The 25,197-nt window shown below is 40.6% G+C and overlaps 1 protein-coding gene across 1 annotated transcript in view; it reads left to right on the forward strand.

Annotated features, from left to right (window-relative positions):
* The first annotated feature begins 512 nt into the window (after positions 1 to 512).
* CDC20 (cell division cycle 20) overlaps positions 513 to 25,197 on the forward strand; it is a 710,318-nt gene continuing 685,633 nt past the window's right edge. Inside the window, exon 1 of the mRNA XM_044085408.1 lies at positions 513 to 642. The gene's annotated coding sequence lies outside the window, so the exon portion shown is untranslated. The remainder of the gene's footprint in view (positions 643 to 25,197) is intronic.

The raw sequence follows: 25,197 nt of genomic DNA on the forward strand, positions 1-25,197 counted from the left end.
AGGCAATCTACTTTTCTCAAAAAAATGTTCTAGTCAGCATCGCACTTCTACACCTGCATTTGTTCACTCTATATTTCCAAACAAAAGTAGACTTTTCAGGTACAAGGGGAACCTTGTAGCTACACCTTATGCAGTTTCTCTGCTCAGGTTTTGGCTCTTTGGTGTGACATAGGGCTGTAATGCAGCTTAGCAAAATTCTGTACAGTTACTGACTGCTAGTGGAACTTAGAACACCCACTACGTCAGTTTACCTCCATCTTTTGGATGGCAAAACACAGGAAAAAGAACGCTTCTGATTTAATACAGCCAAACACTAGTTCAGCTTTCAATACATACTTTCATAAATAAGCTTCTGTGATACTGTCTAGTGGACATGCATATCCGTAGTACTACCCAGCCATCTGTAATAAATCTATAAAGTACATTCACAAACCTCTCACTCTTTGTTTCGCTATCGCGTCTTAACAACTGCGCCATAGCAGCAGCTGTTCAAACCACCCAATAGGTACATTGGCAGCGGGTTATTTAAAGTGACGCTCAGAAGACGGTTGGAGATTGTGAATTGTTGGCAGTGTTGTTTTTTTTTTAAAACAGTTAATACAAACTTGGTACGTTTATTGTTATAACAAAGAACGATCGGAGGTAAGGGATTATATGTTAGTGAGTGTAGTAATGAACTGTGTAAGAGCTGGAAAACGTGTTGCTGTTGGTTGATTATATTCGCATTAATTCTCACGCAGGTTGGATATAAGAATTTTAAAGAGCTCGTCTCCGATTTTTATGAGTGCGATGTGTGTGTTATGATTAAGATAAATGCTTGATTGGGCTAGATTTTTTGCATTAAAGTAGTCTAACAAAGCAGACTGGTTGGGTATGCAAGCTGTTCTTCGTTGGTATGAGAGGTCTTGATGTTTTTTTTTTCTCAAATATATATTTATGGCTGATTATTATAGTACTTCGCCTTTTTTTTTTTATTGGGGGGGGGGTCTATGGAGTTATGATTTGATATTGTATGGGGCTTCTTCTCCCTCTTAATTGCTGTACTAGTAACAGTAACTGTTTATGCATGTTTCTCTCCTGCCCAAAACTTGCAGTCCCTTTGTATTTTTAAAGGGAGTGGTGCCGAAATTAGTGTTTTTCTATTACTTTGTTTCCATCCCATTCCCCCCCCCCCCCCCCCAAGGGTTATAGTCTAGTATCTTCTAGGTTAGATTAGTTGTGAACTTTGGCGTTTTGTCCCTGTTCAGAAAGCCTTACAAGTCTGCTTATTCCTGTAACTGTACCTACAGAGGCATGCTTGTTTAATTGTAATTCCTGCTTGGGGACAGGGAGATATGCATGCATGCATGTATGCCTCTCCCTTTTCCCTGCCTCCTGTGGATGGGATGTCTGATAATATAAGCCAATCCAGCTATTAATAGTGGACAATTTGTATATTAAAAATACAAAATACTAAAGGCTAGGTGTTGCTAGTGCTGTATGCTTACCCCCAAAGTACACTGGTGTTAGCTGCTCAAGTTCCTTATTTAGCTAAGCTTTCAGATGTCTATGCTGCTAACAGTACTGTGTATTTGGATTGTAGGTAGGGTTTCATTCTCTATGCTGCAGGACTAAGGTCCCTTCTGTGTTCTTGTTGTTCTGTGGGTTGGGGAATGGTTTGTTCCTATTGTATTGTGCATCTGTTTATTTGTTTACTTTGAGTTTGGGCTGCTTTAGGCAATACTGAAAATAATTTAGCAGTGCCATGTATAGTAGTAAATGCCTAGCAGAGTCTTCCTGAATTAATAATGATGCTCTGTATCAAAGCAGGCTATTGAGGGCAAGACATTTATAAGCCCTCTGCCCATAAGAGACATGGATGCCAGGTCTGGTGTAAACTTCATATCCCCATCCACTGGTCTAGGATGTGCTTAAAACTGGGTAATAGACTAACTTGGCATCACATGGATGGGAAGCCTGTTCCACGGGAGGGGCAGTCTCTGGGACAAACGCTTGACTCTAGCATGTTCTCTTTTGGTCAGACAAATTTCAGGTCCTTGAGCCTTGTATGTCTAGTACTGTTTGACTTGTAGATAGGTAGGAGATTAACATATGAGGTTTGTGGATGCCTTGTCAGTCAGGCAATGATCACCTCAAGTACCAAAAACTGCAAGCATACACTTTGCCTAATACTTTTGCCATTAGGACTCCATTGTGTGACAGATGCCCCACCCACCACACTAGGCAAGGAGATAATTGTTACTTGCCTAGCTGGAGCCAGGATTTGCAATATCACTCGCACAAGTTTCTGCAATCCGGCTACCAGTATGATTCTTGTAGTCCATGTTAGTGTAAATGACCTAAGACCTGCCTCACTGGACTATATGAAGACCTAAATGGATCTCTCAGAATGTGTCCTAGATTGGCTTGAGCCTTTCATTGCAAAGCATTCTACTTTCACCAAGGATGATGTTACAGTATAAACATAACATAATTGATTTTAATAATTTTAGTTTCTGGTGTCGCTCCAAGGGATCCAATATTTGTAGATATGGGAGAACATGGTCAAACACGGTTTTGCCAAGGGTGGGTTGTACCTTCCTCCTTTGGATTTCGTATATTGGCTAAAACATTATCCCCCCCCCCCCCCCCCAAGCCTTGCCTTTTTCATTGCTTTAAAAAAAAAAAAAAAAAAAAAAAACTACTGAGAAGTCTGTAAGCAAGGTGTTACTGCTCAATGCTTGGAGCCTAAACTTCACACCCTTCAAGCCCTCCTCACTCTAGCGAATGTAAATATCTATGCTTTGACAGAATTTGTTTAAATCTGTTGAAAGTACTCTGACGTGCAAGGCTGCAGTGCTGTCACACATTTAGACCAACAACAGAGACTACAGCCAAAGGTGGAGATGTTTGTTGCTAACAGATGAAATCTCCAGGTTGGTTAAACAGGATGTGCAAGTCAACCTAGGTAAAGTCACTCTCCATATCGTGGCTCATGACACTTGCCCAAACCTACTAGAAGCTTCTACCATCTAACCACTGTAGTCATGGGTGACTTTACCTACCTTTCTATAGACTTGGAAATGTACACTGCCTCAAACTTGCAAGCACAACAAAGCTGTCTCCATTTGAAGTAAGAAATCGACCCAGAAAATCCAGCTAAACCAGCAGCAGTTGGGAACTATTTAAAGGTAAATCACAGCCTATTAAAGGAGTTTGTCAAAATTCAACACCCCCCCCAACATCAAGACTACAGCTACCCAGCCAGACGTAAACCCAAAACTAATGGTAAAAAAAACACTGGTGAAATCCTTGCCTAAAATAACAGGGTTTATAATGGAGAATTCCTGGCCAATATCTGGTAAAGCAACCCCTTTTTTATCTCTGGCATTATTCAACAGTGTAAATGATGTATGCAATGAGGTTACTAATACGGAGGTATAGAAAATCCTTTCTTGCAACCTGTCGTCTGTTGCATGACCTCCCAATCATTGAGAATTTGCCGTGTTAGTCGTTTAGTACCTGAATTACAAACATGGCATATGCTAAACTTGTTAACCAAATGAATGGATCCCTAGCCTTGAGGCAAGGATGAAAAGACTGATACCAAAGACCCTTTTTAGGGGGCTTCTGCAGAAATCTGTTTTGGGCTTGGTGGTCTGCACAAATTGCCTACCCTGAGGTTGGCCTGCCTTTGTCCCCAAGGCTAATGACAAGCATGCCCCCAACTGACTATGGTCCATTCCCCTGTACTAGATGGTCTTGATTTGATTTTGGCAAGGGTAACCTACAAGGCTGGCAAAGGGAAAACCATCACTTGTCAGCACTAACCTGGTCCATGGTGAAGTACACCTGCATCACTATAAGGGCTACCTCTGCTCATCTAGTGCTCTTTTGCATTCATTGACCAGGATTACTGAAATCAGGTCAGTCACAGCCAGGTCTTCTATTTTTGATTTATAAACGTTTCCACTTTCTATGAAACTGCAGGGTGTGATGGCTGAGAATTGCTGCACCCTTCCCCATTGACATGGGCAGCTCAAACTCTGGCTATCTAGGTTACAGTTGGGGTTTTATCTCTCTGCCACAGACTTGGGCATGGGGCTCCATTTTTTAGGAAAAGGCTCCACTGTTAGGATTTTTCCAAGCCGTTTTTAAAAATGGCCACAGAGAGGTACCACACAAAAATTACTGAGTAGGTCTACAGGGCTCCCTGTTGGAAGGACATGTCTATAGACTGTAGCCTACCATTCTGTATGAGCACTAAACTCTTTGGGGTGGTAAACTTGAGAAACCGGTTTGCCCTCTTCCAAGCCCACCATTTGGGACTAGAGTACATTTAAATTTTTAGGTCCTTTCTGGGCCACAACTCCCTAGAAGTTCTCTTCAGCTTTGGAGAATGATGCCTGTGTGGTCACTGAGGCTTGGTTTAAAGCTGTGGAGAACACACTGGTGCAATGTTACAATGGCTTCCACACCCTTCAACCAGCTACTGTGCAGACTGAGATTAAGGTGGAAATCTCCGTTTACGTAAAATTATACCTTCATGCTGGTCAGAGGGTATACACTTGAGCTTCTCCACATTCAAGTCACCATAGGTAAAATTCAGTTCCATTTCCTTGCAAGCTATGGATTTCCCTCTGACCCAGGAAACCCACACCATGTAATTAAACTTACTGGAAACACTCCCCATCATGGGAGAATTTAATTACACCATTATTGACTAATTGTGCAAGACACCAAAAGTACAGGCACAAACTACTGAATCTGTAAACTCCCTGGACCAGATTGTGAATACACCAATGGGTTGCAACCATACTGGATCTGGTTCAAACTAACGAGTGCTGCACACCAGTTAGTGTAATGTCAACTCTGGTAAGGTCAGACCACAAAATGGTCTCTTAACTGGAACCCCAGCTAACCCTGGAATATTAGGAATTACCATTAAGGCTAACTTCCTACTAAGTGATAACTGGCAAAGTTTTCAAGCCCCATAAACCCCCGAGAACGTTGTTACCTATGCAGAACTATTCAAAAACCCTATACAAGCATGTTTATGGCTGCATAGAGGCAGCTGCACCCACAATGAACTAATTCAAAAAAACAAGCCACCCTGGTGGAATCACCAATAGAATGTGTGACCAGAAGGAAGAAAATCAGCACCCAGCAGGATAAAAGCATTCCCAAATGGCACCCAGCAGGATAAAAGCATTCCCAAATGCAGCTCAGACTATGTACAATTATGTGCAGAGCTCATGGCAAATGGAACCACCTATACCGAGCAAGAAGATATAGCAAGCCTTCTGGTTAAACTATGCTCCAAGTCCTCCTCCCCTGGGATCAGGTCCTTGATGCTCTCTAAGGATGAGAACACTGCATCAGTGGGCCCAGACAATATCCCAGGATGCCTTCTAAATTAGCATTGCACATGATCTATCAGGCTATCTGGAATTGCTATTTAACTGTAGCCTCCAAACAGGCCTTGTGGAGAACAAACTGTAATTCTTCTGCACAAAGGGTGGCCATCTACAGACCCTGGCAACTACAGACCAGAAAGTCTTCCTAGTCTTGTTCATATGCAAAGTCCTGGAAAAATTTTGACCTGAAGCTTCCAGACACTGGGCCCAACCAAACTTCAAGGGCAGGTCATGCTTATTCAACCTGGTGGACTTTGAGAAGGTCACCAAAGGAATGGATGAGGGCAAAATGGTTCACACTACCTAGCTTGACCTGGCCAAAGCATTTGACAACCCCCCCCCTTGGGTATTCTTGAAAAACTTGGTTTGGTACAAATGCTTGGATAGCCAGCTAGCTCACAGATGGACTCCCAAGTCTAACTTCCTGTTTTTTTTGGCATTTACTTCTCTGAAGTATTCTAATCTTGTCCTGTGACTACAGTAGTGAGGAAATCTGTTGTGCAACCTGTAAACAAAGGTTTGGCATCTGAGTCTAAGGAAGTCATTGTTCCATTGTTCCATTGTATTGAGTATTTCAGACTTGGAATTTAATACAATGCCCCCTTTGGTATGTACCTAACCAGGAATATCTGACCACTAGAATGTCCATTGTTGCAACATGCACCCTGTCCTCTTGGTGCAGAACTTCCATGGAAGTACAAGTAATGTGTCCTATGCAGACTACATCTAGGCACTATCCCTGTATTAGGTCTCCTACAGGCTGTTGAGGGGAGATCTATGCCTGGCACAAGGCATTGGCAGACCCCACTCTGGCCCTCCAGCATATTGGCAAAATAGCACCAGAATTACCTCTTCAAAAGATTTAAACTTGTCTGTGATGTAAATGGGACTTGCTGGAGAGCCTGGTATGTATCCAAAGACCTCCCCTTCTCTGGAGCAAGCTTCCCATTCATGTGAAGAAGAGTTCTTCCCTAACCTGATTCAAGTGCAACTTGGACAATTGGTTGTGGGGGGGGGGGGGAATTCATCCCTGGCTTGGCACCTATGTCTCTAATGGACAAAGGTAGAGTTCTCTGTTTACATATCTTTATGATGAACAAAGGCACCCCTTTCCCTCTGGTTTCTCAAATTATCTGGATCCACAAAAATCCTGTATTTGGCAAAATTCCTGTATTCGGCAAACATTTTCTTTCCTGGCCATGGAGTTTCATTTGGGATCTTGTCCACTCATAGATCTCAGTTTTTCAGTTCAATCCTCCAACTACTAATTCAGACAAGTTGCTAATTCAGACAAGTTGCTAATTCAGACAAGTTCAAAATTCCCTCTTGGCAGAGCCTGGAACTTGCTTCCAGCTGATTACTGTGCTCTCCTCCCTAGGCCAGTTTGAAACCAAACTCCAACGTCTGGCACTAAACTGGCTTTGCCACTGCAACAAGCCTGGCTGACTGTCATCATGAATCTACTGTTAATTTTCCCCTGACTGTAACCAGGGGTAACTCTAACCTGTGAACTTGTCTGTTCATGTTTGCTTATGCATTCTTTGTAAATGTCGTCTTTGTTTTTATTGTGTCTGTTTATCTTGGAGCTTTTCTCCCCGGGCCTCTGAAAATGGACATGAATCCAGCAGGACTATCCAGTCAACAAATGTAAATTAAAATAAATCTGATTATAATGGGATGTGGTTTGTCTGAGCCCTACACTTTGGATTGCCAAACTGTATGATGCACCATTCACATATCTAACCACTGAATAATTCATTCTGCAGTTGCTGAACTCTAGCCAGTTTCCAAATTTCCTGCTTGGAGCCATCTTCTGAATGAGTTATTTTGCATTTGTTAACCAGTTGTTAACCGGGAAAGTCCATCTGGCCATTTGTCCTTTTTCATGCCCGTGGAGAAAAGCTCCAAAATAAAATACAAATGAGACAGTTTACATTGTAGATATTACAGATTTATAGATGCAGCATTTAAGAAAAGATAGTAATATATACACTGCTACTAACCTCTCAACACTCTTACAATACGCTGACTATTCAGCCCTCATCACCACTCCCCACAGTGTCCCAGAAGTCCTTGTACATACCCAAGACACCTTCTCCTCCATTGAAACCTGGCTCACTGATCAACTAATATTAAACCCAAAAAAACAAAGCTTCTAGATTTCCTTAAATCCTCCTTCTGTTACCTCACTTAATACTACCATCACACCTGAACCCTATACTAAATTACTTGGTGTAACTATATGACTAAAGGTCGACATGCATATCAATGTATAAAGAAAAAACAAACCAAAAACTTGGACTTTTGTACCATAACCTACTCCTCCTCCCCACCCTATCTTCTGTATGGAGCTCCAGTACTCACTAACCTTCAGTCATCTCTCCTCTCCAAATTAGAACAAACCTACCACAAAATAACTATTTGCCTCCAGCCGTATAAATCGCACCACTGCCTTGCTCAGTATTTACTCTGGCTTGAATTTCAAAAACAACTTCCACAATTGCACATCACATACTCTATACTGTACAACCATCCATCCTGTCCCTCCCATCTGAAACCTAGTATCACTCTAACCCCTATCGCCAGCTTTGCACATCTGACAAATCTGGAATGCCCTCCCCTGTAATACAAGAATTATCCCCCATAAAAGCCCAATTCAAACTCACAAACTATCTCTACTAAAGACATGGTCCTGTCCTTGTCACACTCCCTACCTGACATCTTGCTGCTCCCCTAATTCCATACATGAGATTTTTCTATTTGTCTACCTAATGCATCTATTACTGTAGACCTATACCATGATTCTTGTAAATACTGCTGTAAATGGGAGTTATTGCTGAAATCTGTATACATTTCTGCATTAACTTTTTATTGCTGTTCTATAGTAACACTAATCAGATTGTACACAACTCTGTAAGATTGTGATTATTTTCTGTTACTTTTATAAAGATCTGTGTCTTCTGTTTTACTTTTACTTTTGTAAATATCTGTGTTTTCTGTTGTGTGTGTGCGTGTATATATATGTGTGTGTGTGTGTGTGTGTGTGTGTGTGTATGTATATGTATATGTGTATGTGTATATATATATATATATATATATATATATATATATATATATATATATATATATGTATATATATATATATATATGTATATATATATATGTATATATATATATGTATATATATATATGTATATATATATATGTATATGTATATATGTATATATATATGTATATATATATGTATATATATATATATATATATATATATATATATATATATATATATATATATGTATATGTATATATATATGTATGTATATATATATATATATATATATATATATATATATATATATGTATGTGTATGTATATATATATATATATATATATATATATATATATATATATATATATATATATATATATATATATATATATATATATATATATCTCTATATCTATATCTGGAGCATTTCTCCTCCTGTCTCCACTGAAAACAGGCCCCTGGCTCAGTTGGACCAACCTAGTTAAAGAACAAATTGTTCATCTCCCAGGACCTTGATTGTAAAGTGTTTAAACTCTCAAGCCTCTACTTACACTTGATGAAGAGTACCAGAACTTAATCAAATTTGGGGTGCTTGTCTAGCCTTACAAAGGCCCTTCTGATCATTAACCAAGTAAATGCCTAGGAGCCTATAAATCTGGCGGGGGATTTCTTGGCCTGAGGAGGCCTTCCTGGAAGAAGATCTTTTCTGGAGAAACCTCCAGAAGAGCTGCAATCCTGCCCTACAAAAGTGCAGCGACAGTTGTATTTTGTAATGGGCACTGAATTCTGGAGACATCTGCTTTGAAAACCTGATTTTACTTCATCTGCACTAGGAAGCACAACTGAAAAAGGTGCAACCTGCCAAGGTGGAATGCATAAAGGTGAGCCTAGATGTCTAGATTCCCACACCGGAGTTGGGGGCAAACCTAAGTTGGTGGCCGCATAAAGTGACTTCACCATGAAGGAAGTAGAGTGTAAAGGCCAATACTAAATTGTTTCACTCCATAGAAATGACTGCAGGAAGGGCACCAAATGTCCAGTACTGAGACCTTGACGATTTTGTAGTATGAGGATGGCAAGAAAAGGGCCAAAGCTGCATCTAGCTGCCCAAGATGCTTTCAGTATGGCAGGGAAGTACCCTGTCAGCAGAGTAGTCCACTACTGTAGAAAGCTTAATTGTCTGAGATGAGCTGGCGGCTGCCTTAACTGAGATTTAAGGTGGTAACCCTTAATATTTCAGACTGGAGATACCTAGAGACTTAAATTGAAGAGTATCTCAGTCTGAGGTAAAGGAACAAATTTTACTTGAATGTCTGCTACAAAAAACAAACTGGAACAACATTTGTCTGCTAAACCTGAAGATTGGCAAAGATCTAGAGACTTTAGTACAAATGTGCATTAAGGGATAAGGTATGCTGATTTAGTCTAGGTAAGCTTTGAGCAGTCCTATTTCCTGTGGCACTAGGCCCCATAGTAATGTCCCTCATCTGATTTTAAATGAGCAGTGGTTAAGGTGGTGCCCCCCTCCCTTCAGGTGCGTGTCTAATACCAAAGTGAGTCTTCGATACACTTAAATCTTGGCAATTGTTTGTATTGTGGTTCTGTAATGTGTGCCACCTGCATGTAGTATTCTACACCTGCTGAAAAGGGAGTGTCTAAGCCTTCTGAAGACTGGAAGAAGGCATATAAGATTCCTTTTCACAAGAGTTATTGCCATGGAGCTGACAGCAAGAGCATACAGACTAGTGGAGTGTTCAGTGGCATGGCTTTATATTGGGGAAGACTAGGCCAAGCAAATCCTTTTTTTTTTTTTTTTTTATCGAAGCAATTCAAATTGACAGCATAACTCCACTCCAGTAGTGAACCAGAAAGGAGCTGCAGCTGTGAAGGGGTTCATATCACATTGTCAAACTGTCAAGTCCAAACACCATATGGTTGAACCCATATGCTCTAACTTTCAAAAGCTCAAACGTCAAAAATAAACTACCTGACCTGTGCCCCCCCCCCCCCACCCCCCGTTCTTTAAATATACCACCCCCGAGATCGCACTACAGTACAGGAAAGGGAAATCTTCCCTTTCTGCACTGAACAGAAATCCCCATTGAAACATTCGAACTTCCCCAAGTTTGAACATATGGGTTTGACAATATAACGTTCAAACTTGTTACATGTTGATAACATAAAATGTAGCCATGTGAAGGCATTGCTACAGAACTATGGAGGAAAGTAGCCTTTAAGTGGTTACTAGTTGGCAGCACTAGTAGAAAAGTGCTAGTGGACCATAGTCCACTTTTAAGGTGGGCTTCCAGGTGGGATAGTATTAACTAGTATGGTCTGTCCTTTTTCATTCTGAAAATGACTGCAGAAAACACCAATGCATTTTTGCTATTTGTAAACTCTGTTCAACTGCAATGGTACAGATGAAAGGAAGGACAAGCTGAGAGGGTCTTGAAATTGAGCTGCAATTTTTTAATGGATAAAATGCAGAATGGTACATCTGGGGAATAGCCTACAAGATTACACAAGTGGAAGCGGTAGCAGAAGTGAATATAGACTTGCAACCTAGGGTCACCTGTCGCATTTACCTGTGCAGGTGTTTGCAACACTTTTGATCCTTTCCTGTACCAGTTAGAGGACAATGAAGTCCAGGCACTCGTGTGGTTCTGTCGGGAGCTCATCTTTCCATTCAAACCTCTTATGCTATACTTTGGAGGCTTGCTGCAAATGTTTGTGTTCAGCATCCCCCTTGTGGATTCCTGCTAAATGTGTTTGGGTATAAGCTTTTGCAGGACCAGTGTGGCATGCTTGTCTTGTTTCAGTGGCCCAGTATGCTGTAACACTTGTATTGGACCCTTTACTACCTGTGTAAGGGCTATAGAATAAATAGTTTGAGCCTGCAGCCCTCTCTCATCTGTTCTTGGGGAATTCGGTGCACATTCACTACACACTGAAAGCTTGCATGGCCTAGAAAATTGGCAGATTGAAGATGTAGGCTTGACACTTCCAAGGCTGCTATGGTGGCCTTTGCATGCATTCACATAGGGGAGACTTTACCATCCCGTGCAGATGCTCGTTGACAACCTAGTGTCAGGATTAGGACTTGACTGAAATGCCTTTGTTGGCTACAAGGAAGCAGAGGGTATTCCTGGCAAGTGGGCACTTGCCACATTTTTGGTAATGTGGCCCTGGTTTGGGGAGAATACCAGACCATCCCTCAGTTGGAAGGAGGGCGTTCCCTACCTAACTTGTGACATGAGGGGGCACACACCCCATGGCTGTTTAACTCTGGTCACTATTCTCTTGCCAATGGCAGCTCTACAGGGTGTGATGTGTTGTGGAATCAAAATCTTATGGCTTGAGGGCTGATTACTTGCAGGCAGGAAAGGGGGGGGGCATAGAAGGTAATTATCTAAATTCGTGCTAGTCTCTATACATTTAGCTTGTATGTACCTGGAAAGCCACTGAAACTTTTTGAATGGGAGAGTCTTTCAAGCTGCTGGACCTAGGAATACTTTAAGTCAGTTTTGGAGAACTGACACTTCCATCCAGCTATCAAGTTCAGTAAACTCGTTCACTAGAGAACCCATAATTCCTAGAATAATATTCCCATCTTGAATGTAAAGTTTAGGACTGATCTACCACTCCTGTTGGTAACTCCATTTATTTCCACTTGTGTGAAATTGTACCTGCATCAGTTGTACAATAGCTGGGAGATCATTGCTTTCATTAAAATAGCTTCTGGGTAATTGGAGCCGGGAAAGCAGCTCATTCTATAAAAGAAATGCAGACTAAACCCAGTCCACAATTTATGGATGTGGGGTTCCATTTGTAGGCAGAGTACATTCACTTATGTGATCAGTGATGCTGTCGTATTTAGTTATTTTCCACAGTGTGGGGAAGGACTACAACCATATTGATTTTGGTGGACTCTAATACTATGAGGAATCCGGGCAGAGGAAGGATAGTAAGGTAACTTGAAGTTGAGTAAGCTGCCAGTTGCCAAGATATCCCAACTATACTACAAGGCAGTAATGCAACAGCAAAATCAGACCAGTTGCTCTGCAAAATGAACAGCAGTGCACCAAAGCAGATGTGGCTACAAAATATGCTTAGCACAGACTCAAGTATTCATTGATTCACCTAAGCAAGCTGACAAAGACAAAACTGCTAATAGTGATGTAAACTGAACTATTGCACAAAGAGCTGTAAAAAGTCTCAATACAAATTGTAAAGGGTCCAGCTAAACAAGGGGGTGGGCATACATGCATGGTAGCCTTTTGCAATTCTCAGTGGTCCTGATACAGCCAATCGGAGAATGGCATAAACACCTTATGGAAGGAGATAACGACTCTACAAATCGGTGCAGAGTATACTGTTAATGCAGTCTTGTCATGGTGACTGGGAGGGGCCTACAGGCATAAAGAGCAACCAGTCCTTTAGATCAAAAAGGATTTAGAGCTGGTTGTGACCCTGTTTCTACATAGGGTCACCACCATGGATTGCATTTAAATGGTCCCTGTGCTAATCACAAAACTCTTCCAACATGAAGCATTCTTGCTCTGTTTTAATAGGGTGTATATTTCTCACTCCTAGCAAGGTGTGCCAACACTCAAACATGGATGTGGTGAGAATGTTGCTAAGTTGTAGCCTTGGCATGCATTAAGATGGCAGTCCCATTATGCAGTTTCCATTTGGGCCAGATAATCCGGCTCTGTTTGCAGGTAAAATGGTTTGTACCTGCAGTACAGATAATGCGTCTGTGTTACTGTGCAAGTAGCTGATGGTCCTACATGATTTGGCAACTGCACCAAGGGTTTTCCAGAACAAATGGAAGCTTTTTTTTGCATTTAAATGGTCCCTGTGCTAATCACAAAACTCTTCCAACATGAAGCATTCTTGCTCTGTTTTAATAGGGTGTATATTTCTCTCTCCTAGCAAGGTGTGCCAACACTCAAACATGGATGTGGTGAGAATGTTGCTAATTTGTAGCCTTGGCATGCATTAAGATGGCAGTCCCATTATGCAGTTTCCATTTGGGCCAGATAATCTGGCTCTGTTTGCAGGTAAAATGGTTTGTACCTGCAGTACAGATAATGCATCTGTGTTACTGTGCAAGTAGCTGATGGTCCTACATGATTTGGCAACTGCACCAAGGGTTTTCCAGAACAAATGGAAGCTTTTTTCCATCAGCTGTACTGCTTTTATCTTTAAGGATTATTCCCCCTCTTCTGCCAGTGTCTGTTCAGGCTGTTTAAAGGCTATCTTAGTTTATTTTTATATAGGCAACAGCTACCTGTTGTGCAGAGCTGGACACCATTGCCAGAAAATTACTATAGTCTTAGTATAATGGCCCGAAGACCTTTGGGAGACTGACTGCTGTTCATACAGGAGCAGGATTGCATGCCTAGATTAAACCCTTTCTGTAGGGTGTGTGTTTGAAGGGCAGGAAGTTTGAGCATTTGCAGGCTCTTGACCGCTCTTGTGATCTCTTCCACTCAACTTCATGCATGCCTTAGTGTATTTTCTGCTAGGAGTGCTGACACTGCTGCAATTGTCTTATTGTGCTTTTGATAACTGTATATGGGTGTTAACTGTGCAGTGGTGTAAGATATATATGTATATATATAATATATAAAATTATCTGCAAATACAAGTAAGCAGCCTTCTCACTGCACTCTATGAAATGTGTATAGATGTACTGCATGGTGCTACTACACCTGACAGACCCTTGCCACTTGCTTTCTGTGTATTGGAATGTTCAGTAGCAGTATGGTCCCCCAACTTGTGATCAGTTTAGGAATTGACTGACGTGTTGTCAAACAGTCTTATAACTTTTTTTTTTTTTAGTTCAGCTGTTTGCCTGTTCGCACCACTTTCTCTGGTATTATACTCTACTTTTGGAATATTCCAGTGCTTGCCCAGTTATCCAGATTGCCTCAAAATGACAATCTTAAGTTGGCCTTGTTACCGCTACAGTCCTGCTGAAGAAAATACTTTAAGGAGGGAAGTAATCGCTTAACAGAAATCTGTAGTGATGACTTGGGGGTGCTGGTATGCTTAATAGCAAGCAACCAAAGAATTCCAAGTAGCTGTCACACTGCGCCAAAAAATGCAGAATTATTTTTATTCCGCAAAGCTTTCGAGTGATTCCCTTCAGGGTGTAAATGCCCCACAACAAGAACTCTTGTTAATGTAAACGAGACAGACCAAACCTTGTCCAGAAACATCCCTGTGAAGCATTCATTTGTGGAAGACCTGCTCAGTGTCTCCCACAATGCTCTGAAGAGTCTCTTGATACTTCATAGTCAGATCCCATACCAGAAGTGCCAGCCAGCAAAGAAGGCAAGATCTTGTTCCCCCTGTTTGACATACCATAAGTGGTAATGTCTGAATACCTGCAGGCCATGGAGAGAAGAGGAAATGTTAATCTATTTGAAGTTGATATGCCTCCTTCTGATGAGGCAACCACTCTCCCTGTGCCTTCATCCCACATCTGAACAGGATTCTGAGAGGGAAGAGGGGGGTGAAAAGGGAGCCTGGGATTCGGACAACTGTTGAATCCACCATAGAAGCTTCTTGAGAAGGGTGAAGAGGAAGTCTAGAGAATGCTCATGTTGAAGCCACACAGACTTCAGAAACCACTGCAACTTCCTCCATATGGAGTTTGGCCATAGGCAGCATAAGAATGGTGGAAGCCATGAAACCCAGAGCCCTCAAACTCCCTGGCTGTAATGTAGGCCAGGGGAAGAAGGCCTTTGGAGGAGGCAGGGATGCCAGCATTGGCACCATTTGAATCCTTCAACCCAGAAAGACATGATCCTGAAAAGGAGTAGAGGACTTTGAAGTTTATTGTGAACCCTAGCCTCTATAGACATGGCAAAACTAAACATTTTTTCAAAGTATTTCTGGAGAGGATGCCTGAATCAGATCATCAAAGTATGGAAATATTTGTATCCCTTGAAGCCTGTAAAACGCAATCACAGGAGCAAGGCATTTGAACACCTGTTGGGCAGTAGGCCAAAATACAAAGCAAAATTGAAAATGCCAGGAAGTCGCAGAAATCCAGATCCTTCCTGAAGAGGTTGGCTTGAAATATGAGAAGCTTAGCAGGAGGAGCCTGTTCGCCACCCCTTTTACTTTTAGCAGGAGGGTGAGATTGCCTACAAACAAAGGCTGGCTTAGAAAGGTAGTTTCTCTCATTTAGGCATAAGAGAAGAAGCCTGTTTAAGCTCCTGTAAGGCCTTCCTTGTCCTGAAGAGACTTAAACCAGCAGCTGCTTCTCCAAACAAAAGCTTATTATCCAGAGGAGCATCCATCAACTTGGTCTTAATGTTGGGTAAAGGTTGAAGCCCAAGCCAAGAATGCCTCCTTTAATGAACCAAAAGCAGCATCCCTAGGAGAGGCATCTGCATCATAACTACATTAGTTAGAATGACCACTTGAGAGGAAGTCCTTAACAAGGAAAGGGCAGATTTACGGAAGAGCAGAAAATGGCTGACAAGCCTGAGAAAGGGCCAACCCATACCTAGATATGTGGGTCTGATAATTGCCCTAAAAGCTAGGGTAGCATAAGTATAAACCTTCTTACCCAGCCTTTCCATGGTTCTGCTGTCCTTGTTGGGCAGTAACTTGAGGCAGCTTATCAGAGGCTACAGACACCATGGAGGGGTCAGTAGCAGGACACTTGAACAAAAATGAGCAATCCTCAGGCACCCTACAAAACCTACCAGGTTTCTTGGGAGCAGGGGTCAGAATCGGATGCTTTAGAGGCATTGGGAAGGGGGGGGGATCCAGTAGAGCAGCCAAAATGGGACGAATGGCCTGGAGATTCCATCTGCAGTAACTTGTAGTACCTCTAGGATGAAGTGGGGCTGTGCAGACGTCCATAAGTGTCCCCAAAGGAAATTTCCTCCTGAGTAAAGGTTTACCAGGATAGTCCATTGGGCCAAGAGCCCATTTTTCAATGGAGTCCCAGGGAGAGAAGCTCCATTTTACAATAAAATATGTAGACTATGCATTTACACTTATGTAATAACTATTGAACAATGGTAGTACACAACATGACAAAATCCACAATTGCAGTGAAATTAGTAAAAATAAATCGATTTGTGTGCATATTCTGGTTAGATTTGTGTGCATATGTGAAATTACACGGTTGGCCATTTAGTTTTATGTGAAATCTTGGCAGTATTAAAGTAGGATAGAGGGATAAGAGGAGTTGATTGTTGAATCCAAGAAGGGTGGGACAATAAGAAAAAAGAGTAAAGGAGAAATGAAGATGGTAGTAATAGGACTAGATTCCTCCTCCCCTATTCCATAGTCCAAAGAAGGAACCAGTGTAGAATGAATAGGGGATTATAACAGGAATCAAACTCTTCCTCCGAATCACTTTTCTGGGTCTTAAGTAGAGAAGAGGACCAAGGAGGAGTAGGAGCCAAAACCCCTTGAAGCCATAAAGACAGTAAAGTGTTAACACCCGAGTAAAGGCCTGCCACTCTGTTTGTATCCCTAGAAGTAATGTTTCTTTAAGGGAACATCTACCTTAGAAAAATGAAGGCTGTGACTCAGGATGGCATTCCACAACCATAGTAGGAACATCAGAGGAACCACGGTTGTTTGAGGGTTCCGCAGATTCTTGAACATACAAAATGGGTGTCTGCAAAGCTTCATCAGACATGCTGCCTCAGATCCTTGTGCTCCCGGGTTTGTAATAACCAGAAGACTCTGGTCTTGCCTTTACTTTCCCTGGCTGCTGACCTTTGGGGTGGGGGTCCTTTATAGCATCTTGAGCAAAAAAGCTTAAGATGCTTGTTCTCAAGATTGCAATGAAAGGGATTGCAATGAAAGGGAAGAAAGCCTACTGTCAAGGGTTCAAGACATTAGTTGTGAGAAGCTTCTAGGCAAAAGGCACATGGTAGTCCTTTATGGGGAATCTGTCTACCACACTGGTGTTTACCCTTCCTGGATGACATTAACCCCAAACAGCACGAATACCACCCCAACTGGGTACTTGTCTGCAAAAGGTGAGGACTTCAGCAAACGGGTACAAACTGGAGTAATCACCAGAATACAAAAATGCAAGTAAAATGGCAGAAAACTGAGTTGGGCAAAAAGGCCAGTTAAAAACTGTGCTCTGACTAGTGGCAAAGGTTTTAAGGATGGTATGGCTGTCAACTTTATGCCCTACACTACACAAGGAGCATTTGGGTGATCAACATCCCTTGAAGCAGTGGTAGACTGGCCAGATGTTTACTTCCATAGCAAAGGAATCTTTGTGAATACAGCAGTGATGAATGTAAGAACATATTGGGTTTCAGTCCCCCCAGAAGGAAGTTTTTTTTTTCCATAATGCCCCAATTCTGTTCTATCTGCTTCAGAGGATGTGAAAAATTCTGGAAGTATAAATAGTGATTTCTGCAGTTTTCTTTTGCAGAAAAGTCTTGTTTGCAATAACTTGCTTTTATCGTACATGTCACTACCGTCTTCCCCCACCCCCTTTTATTTCATCCAGAAAGTCCGTCTCCATATTCACTTTGTCAACAGATTTTTCAGAAAAATGGGTTCTGAAAATTCATGATAAAGGTTACAGATGGTGCTGGGAAATTCCTCCATTCCAGGGGGTCACTTATCCTCTGGTCACTTGTTTCTACCAGCTGTCCCAAGGAATTGAGAACCAGTTGCTCCTTCCCAGGTAGAATGCCCCCCCCCCCCAAGGATGTTCCTAGTGCCAAAGAAAATGTTCTGAAGACTTCTCTGTCTTAAATCTTTGTGATGGTGCCAAAATTCAAAAAGATTTAACTTTACAACCTGTTAGCCTTTCAAATTTCCTGGCACCAGTAGATTAAAGATACTTATTCATCCTTTTTATCCAGACTTCTGACATTTGTTAAGGTTGTCTACATCTCATGCACTTGAATTTTGAGCTATTCACTGCACCAGTGTCTTTATAGCTCCTTGCAGGTTACAGGGTATAAACACTTTCCATAGCTGGGCTGCTTTTAGTATTTTCATAATGTCAGGAATCTCTCTTGGATGAGAGCTCTTGCACAAGCTAGAATTCAAAGGGAACATGGCCCCTTCACACAGGATTGTATTCCTGGGATGTCTGCTAGATACCATAATAAAGTGCTCTTCCACAGGAAAACTTTGTCGGCACCCACACACTTTTCAAATCTCAGTGATGAGGGCTTGTCAACAAAATCTGCGACAGATGTCCTTGAAATCTAGGACTCTCCTTCTCCTCCAAAGCAGTCAGACACTGACTTTGCATGGGGAGCAGTTTCAGGAAGGATAAGTGCAGGGAGTTGAGACACAGACCAATGCAAGCATGTAAATAACCAGGCGATGCTTAACCTGAAAGGCACTCTATACTCTCCACCATTTGTGGTCCCCAGTACCTCTTAAAGTGGTTAGACAATACCACAACTGTGTAGTACACGATCCCAACTCGATTGGGGGTCTTGGATTTGATCTGTGAGGAGTTAAGTGGACTGGCAAGATTCTGTTCAGGACTCTTTGCAAGAAGGCCTAGACAATTTTATGCTTTTTGTTCCTTGGGCAGGAATGTTCCATGTGCTTTTCCACCCTTTCCACTAATGGTCCCCAGGGTACTCATGATTCAGAAGGAATTTCCTCCAAGCTTGACTCACTTTTGGTTTGGGCAACTGGTTCTCCATTCTAAAATGGCTAGGGCAACTACCACAAGCTTCATCACACTGGCTCAACTTGCGCAAGACCAAGGGGTGTTTGACTCCAATCCACAGGGACAAGATTTGAGATCCAATACTTATAAGTTGTCACTAGTGACATGTAAGCTTGTATGACTAAAATGGTTCGAAGCTCATTTGCAAACTATTCCTCTTTTTTGTTCTGTTTTAAAGTGATGGGTACTGTCATTCTTAAATTATATCAATAGTTTATTATAAGCCAAACTATCCATCTCCCTGTCTTGTTTCTTGAACTTAAAAATGAGGGAGAATGGATAATCCATACTTTATATCCACTGGATAATCCATACTTTATATCCACAGGTTATCTTCTGAGAACTAAATCTCAGACCTTTTGGTTCATAGGTGATTACTAGCCCAAGAGCCATTACAAGCCTAGCCTAAATGTACAGGATATGACTTGCATTATATTTTGCTACCCCATCCCATAATCTGGGGAATTGGGTAGTGGGTCTTTGGGTGTAGAGCCTGGAGTCATTTGACAGACTGCCTCTGTCCATAAGGAATCTGGGCAGTACCCCAGGAGAGAATTTATGGTTTTTCCATCCATTTCTTGATTAGTGAGGGCCAGGCTTTGTTTTACAAAGGATGGGAAGCTTATTCCATACAAGTTATCTTTTGGGGTATGAATCTGTCCAGCAGACTTGTGAAAGTTCTGTTGGTCACAAGCTTAATGTCCATGGAACACGTAATACCACAAAAATAAAACGCAAATTTACATTTAAAAAAAAAAAAAAAAAGCCAGTGAATACAGACTAAATGTTTAGTATATAAAAACAATGCAAAGCTTACTCGAGCACCTTGGCTTTAATAGCTTTCAAGGATTAAAAAAATGCATTTTATTGTTGAATGCAACAAAAGCAACACTCAGAGCTTCAAATTGCAGTCTGCAAGAGTACCATATTTTAAAATTGTTTATACAAAAGCTTACTTTTGTGTATGATGGCTGATTAGATATTAATGTTTTTTAAAATAGTGGCCCTTAATTCCCCTGGGTTACTATTATGATGTATTAAAAAAAAAAAAAAAAATGTGGCCAAAGGGCTCAAACTTGCGATTTTTTTGTTGACATCCTCCTGTAATCTCTGCTTGAAAACAGACTTGTTTCCCATTTCCCCCTGTATAGAACAAATCATAACATCTTGTTGCATAAACAATTCCTTCAGTATTGCAGTAATGTCTCATTGGGTTTTGAAAGTCAGACCATTTCATTTTATCAAAACACTTCGTAATATATTTGCAACTAATTACCACGTGCAAAATTCCCCATATTCCTAGACTCTCAAGTATTGCCCAGTATAATAAACTTATTAAACTATGTTCTAAAGAGGTATCAAACTATATGTTGACATTCTGAGAGACCCCAATAACTTTGGGTCTGTATTATAAGACTGAAACGGAACGAATGTCAAACAGCCACAATATCGAAAGTGCCGTTTTAGTTCTGGTTTGTGGGACTGGAGTGCAGTGAAGATTGGGAATTTTGCCCTTTCCTCACTAGTGTTATCGGAGTTGGTATATATAATTGGTGGGGGACACAGTCCCCCACAAAACCAAGTAATTTGAGCGGCACTTTCAATATTGTGGCTGACTTTCGTTCTCATTATATAGACCCATAACTTCAATCCCTTGATTAATCATATGTAGTAAAAATACTTTTACAAGTCACTTTTTATTAGAGTTCTGCTCATTTTACTAAAATGTCCATTCTTTGCTCATGTAAACCTATTCAACATTTTTGTCATACCCTCTCCAAGAACATATTAATCTTGTGTAATCATCTGTATAGCTTTTATTGCATAGCCTATGAATACATAAGTTCACCATAGGGAAGTTCTTTAAGTGAGGGGCTGGCAACTGTCCATCTAGAAATGACTACCATCCTCAAATTTTCTATGAACTTGTTTTTACTCTGCCTTCAGATAAACCCTCTAATTGAACATCCAAAAAGAAGTTTTCCTGTATTAAGTCCAAATTTAAAATTTGTTGTACTGTAAGCTCTAAAACTAATTCATAACCAGCTGTAGACAAATTAAAATCTGTATATCTAATTATAACACTTGTGTAAATATTCTGCTTCAAATAGGCCCATAAATAAGGTAGCATACATGGGGGCAAAAGGTGTCCCCGTGGTCATTCCCTGTAACTGACGCAGAATTTTGAATTTAAAGTAATTTATTGTAATGGCATTTCTCACTATTAAGTCTCTATTCTAAAGCTATGCTGAATGCTAGTATATAGAATTGGTTTCTTCGTTTGTCAAATTTTATTCAAAAGAATTTAAAACCAAGACAAGAACACAGCCTAAAGCACAGTAACAAATTCAAAGTGAACATTTCAACCTGATTGTAGATCAGTCCGCAAATGATAACAGTAATATGAGTCAACAGTTGAACAGACTGCAGTTAGTGCCAAATAGCCGGTCCCAATAATTGATAGCTGCAACTGCAGCATGAAATTTTACAAGCTGCACATCCCAGTTGATCAGACAACCCTCTGGTATCCAATGTACATATATGGAACAACAGGGTGTAAGAGTGGAAAACACCACCAATAAAAATAGAAACCAACCACTCTGTAGCCAAAATCCTAGAACCCAAATGGGAAAACTGTTTTATTGCAAAAAACCTTTGAAATGTCCAAAAGTAAAGGCAATATAATCAAAGTACAATCCAGATAGAGGTAAAGTGCTTTCATCATCAGACTTCATCAGAACATTTTACCATTGCTTTCCTACACATTTTATACAAAAAGTTGTCTCAATTAATAAACAGTAATCCGTTCTTAGTGAAAGTGCCTAAATATAAAAACATTAAAACGTGTCCTGTTTTTGGAAAGAAAAAAATGTATACAAATACAACTTAGTGTAAAAATTGAGGGAAGAATTAAATATATAGTACAAGCTTTAAAGCTTAGATGCCCTGAACTTTAATTCAGGTTTAATGCTTGTGTTCTTTAATGCCTGGAGCTTCAGTAGCATTTGGTTTAAACTGCCACCTTGCTTCTGCCCTAAGCAATTTATTAGTCCAATCCCCCACCCCTAATATTTTACTAACTATTTCAAGGATACCAAAATAAAAGGAATGTGCAGGATTCGTACTAATATGCTTAAAAAGTGCATTTTTCTCATCCTTTTTTGTAATACCTAACAGTGTTCATAAATCCTTCTATTCAATCTCCTTTCCGTCTTCCCAGCATAGAAATAACCACAATCTTTACATATAGCAAGATAAACCAAACCTGTTTTGCATGAACCTGTAGCAAAAGTGACCTCAATTCTGTATGGTCCCAGTTTAACCTTGGGGGATGTCAATAATATACCTACAGTAGTCACATGTCCCACACTTAGTTGTCCCTTTCATATTTCCTAATAGTGTGGATTTTCCAATAAGTATTTAAGATTACTGTTAATCTTGTATGTAAAACCAATAACCATCAATAAATCTTTGTTCCCTTTAAACATGGTCCAGTTATTTTTAATATTTTAACTCTGGCAGGTGTTTCACCATGAGTTAACACCATTGTGTGTGTGAAAAATCTTTTACACTTGGGCTTGGTCAACTAACTTCTATAGCCCCAAGTAATGGTTTAAATCTAGAACCCCATTCACTAATAACTTGGTCCCTAATTTGGGAAACAAAATCATTAGGATATACCTTGGCCGTAAACATGTCAAACATTGGGTTTCAACTTCTACCAACCGAAAGTTGGAGCACATTCTAACAACCCTAACCATTTGGCCCTTGACAATATTTCTCTTCCCAAATAAAGGGTGGCTACTTGTAAAATCTAAATAATCATTCAAAAAAGTGGGTTTCCTATACACACAAGACTGAAAACTGTTAGAATTAGAATCTTTACTCGGATTCACATCTAAATAGTTAATCTGCTTGTCACCACTAGTACCTGTAAATTTTGAAATAATCACAAATGTCATTAAGATAGTCGAGAAATTTTTCATGCATTCCCCCCCCCCCCCCCATTTTTCCATAATATAAAAAGGTCATCTAAAAACCTCAAACTGGGACTCCTTAAACGTGGTGTCTAGTACAAGGGTAGTCTCCCAACGGTACACAAGATGTGCAAAAATGGGTGCACAATTATTGCCCATTGCCACACCTTTTACTTGTCTAAAGAATTCTCCACCAAAACTAAAAATTATTTTTCAAAACCCGTGGTGGTGGTGCTGCGGTAGCATTGTCACCTCACTGTAAGACTCTGTCCGGTTCGATTCTCAGCTAGAGCGTCCTCTGCGTGGAGAAGTGTGTGAATGGGTGCACCTTCGTTGAAGGTTGTGCGTCAGGTCTGGCAATCCGGTACATAAAAATCAACTGCCAATCATTAGCAGACCGGAGTTCCGCTGTGGCGACCCCTAACTGGGAAAAGCCGAAAGACACAAACTTCCATAAGTTCCTTTATAAAGTTGACCATGACATTACTCAAGTTAGTTTGCCACCAAAACTTCATGAAATAGTTCTAAACCTTCATTATGTGGTATGGAAGTAAACAAATCTACCACATCAACAGTGGAGAAACTCACCTCACTATCCTACTATTCTTGATCCAAGTCGCCAGGAATCAGTTAGTATATGGTCAATAGGGGTCAAAGCTTTTCTGACCGCCTGGTCAACAAAGACTCCTAAGGGGGTATGGAATACTATTATGACCTGAAATAAGTCTGTAGGGAGGATTTGATAAATTTTTGTGTCTTTGGGATCCCAAAAGTTGTTGGAATAGTGGGATGGTCAATATTCAAAAAATTAATGTCTTTAATAGCCCCCTGGTACATTGTATGTTATAAGATGAAACTAAATATGAATGTGTCTCAAGGAATGAGATAAATATTTCCCAAAGGAAAATCTAACTAATGTTAGAAGATTCGTGGTACCAGGGGGCTATTAACAAAGAAATTTAATTTTTTGAATATTGACCATCCTACTATTCCAATAGCTTTTGGGATACCGAAGACGCACAAAATTATCAGATCCTCCCTACAGACTTATTTCAGGTCATAATAGTATTCCATACCCCTTGGGAGTCTTTGTTGACCGGATGGTCAGAAAAGCTTTAGTTTTGGTGGCAAAAAACTAACTTGAGTAATGTTATGGTCAACTTTAATGGAACTTATGGAGGTAATTTTGAAAAATAATTATTTTGGTTTTGGTGGAGAATTCTTTAGACAAGTAAAAGGTGTGGCAATGGGCAATAGTTGTGCACCCATTTTTGCCAATCTTATGTACCGTTGAGACTACCTTTGTACTAGACACCCCCTTTAAAGGAGTCCTGGTTTCTTTATTTGAGGTTTTTAGATGACCCTTTTATATTATGGAAAAATGGGGGGGATACATGAAAAATTTCTTTACTATCTTAATGGGATTTGTGATCATTTCAAATTTACAGGTACTAGTGGTGACTAGCAGATTAACTATTTAGACGTGAATCTGAGTAAAGATTCTAACAGTTTTCAGTCTTGTGTATAGGAAACCCACTTTTTCGAATGACTAAACTTTACAAGTAGCTACCCTTTGTGAAGAGAAATATTGTCAAGGACCAAATGGTTAGGGTTGTTAGAATGTGCTCTAACTTTCGGTTGGTAGAAGTTGAAACCCAACGTTTATTTGATATGTTTATGGCCAGGGGATATCATAACTATTTGTTTCCCAAATTGGGGACCAGGTTATTAGTGAATGGGGTTCTAGATTTAAACAATTACTTGGAGCTATAGAAGTTACAGTTGACCAAGCCCAGGAGAGTAAAAGATTTTTCACACACAATGGTGTTAACTCATGACTGCGGTGGTGGTGCTGTGGTAGCGTTGTCTCCTCAGACGTTGCCCGTTCAATTCTCAGAGCGTCTTCTGTGTGGCGACATGCGTGAATGGGCATTCCTTAGTTGAAGGTTGTGCGTTAGGCCCGGCAAGCCAGCACGTAAAAATCTACTGCCAATCATTAGCAGACCAGAGTTCCACTGTGGCGACCCCTAACCGGGGAAAAAGCCGAAAAACACAAAAAATGGTGTTGACTAA

This window comes from Protopterus annectens, chromosome 10.part0 (genome assembly GCF_019279795.1).
Source record: "Protopterus annectens isolate FY-2018-M chromosome 10.part0, PAN1.0, whole genome shotgun sequence".
NCBI classification, from domain to species: domain Eukaryota; kingdom Metazoa; phylum Chordata; order Ceratodontiformes; family Protopteridae; genus Protopterus; species Protopterus annectens.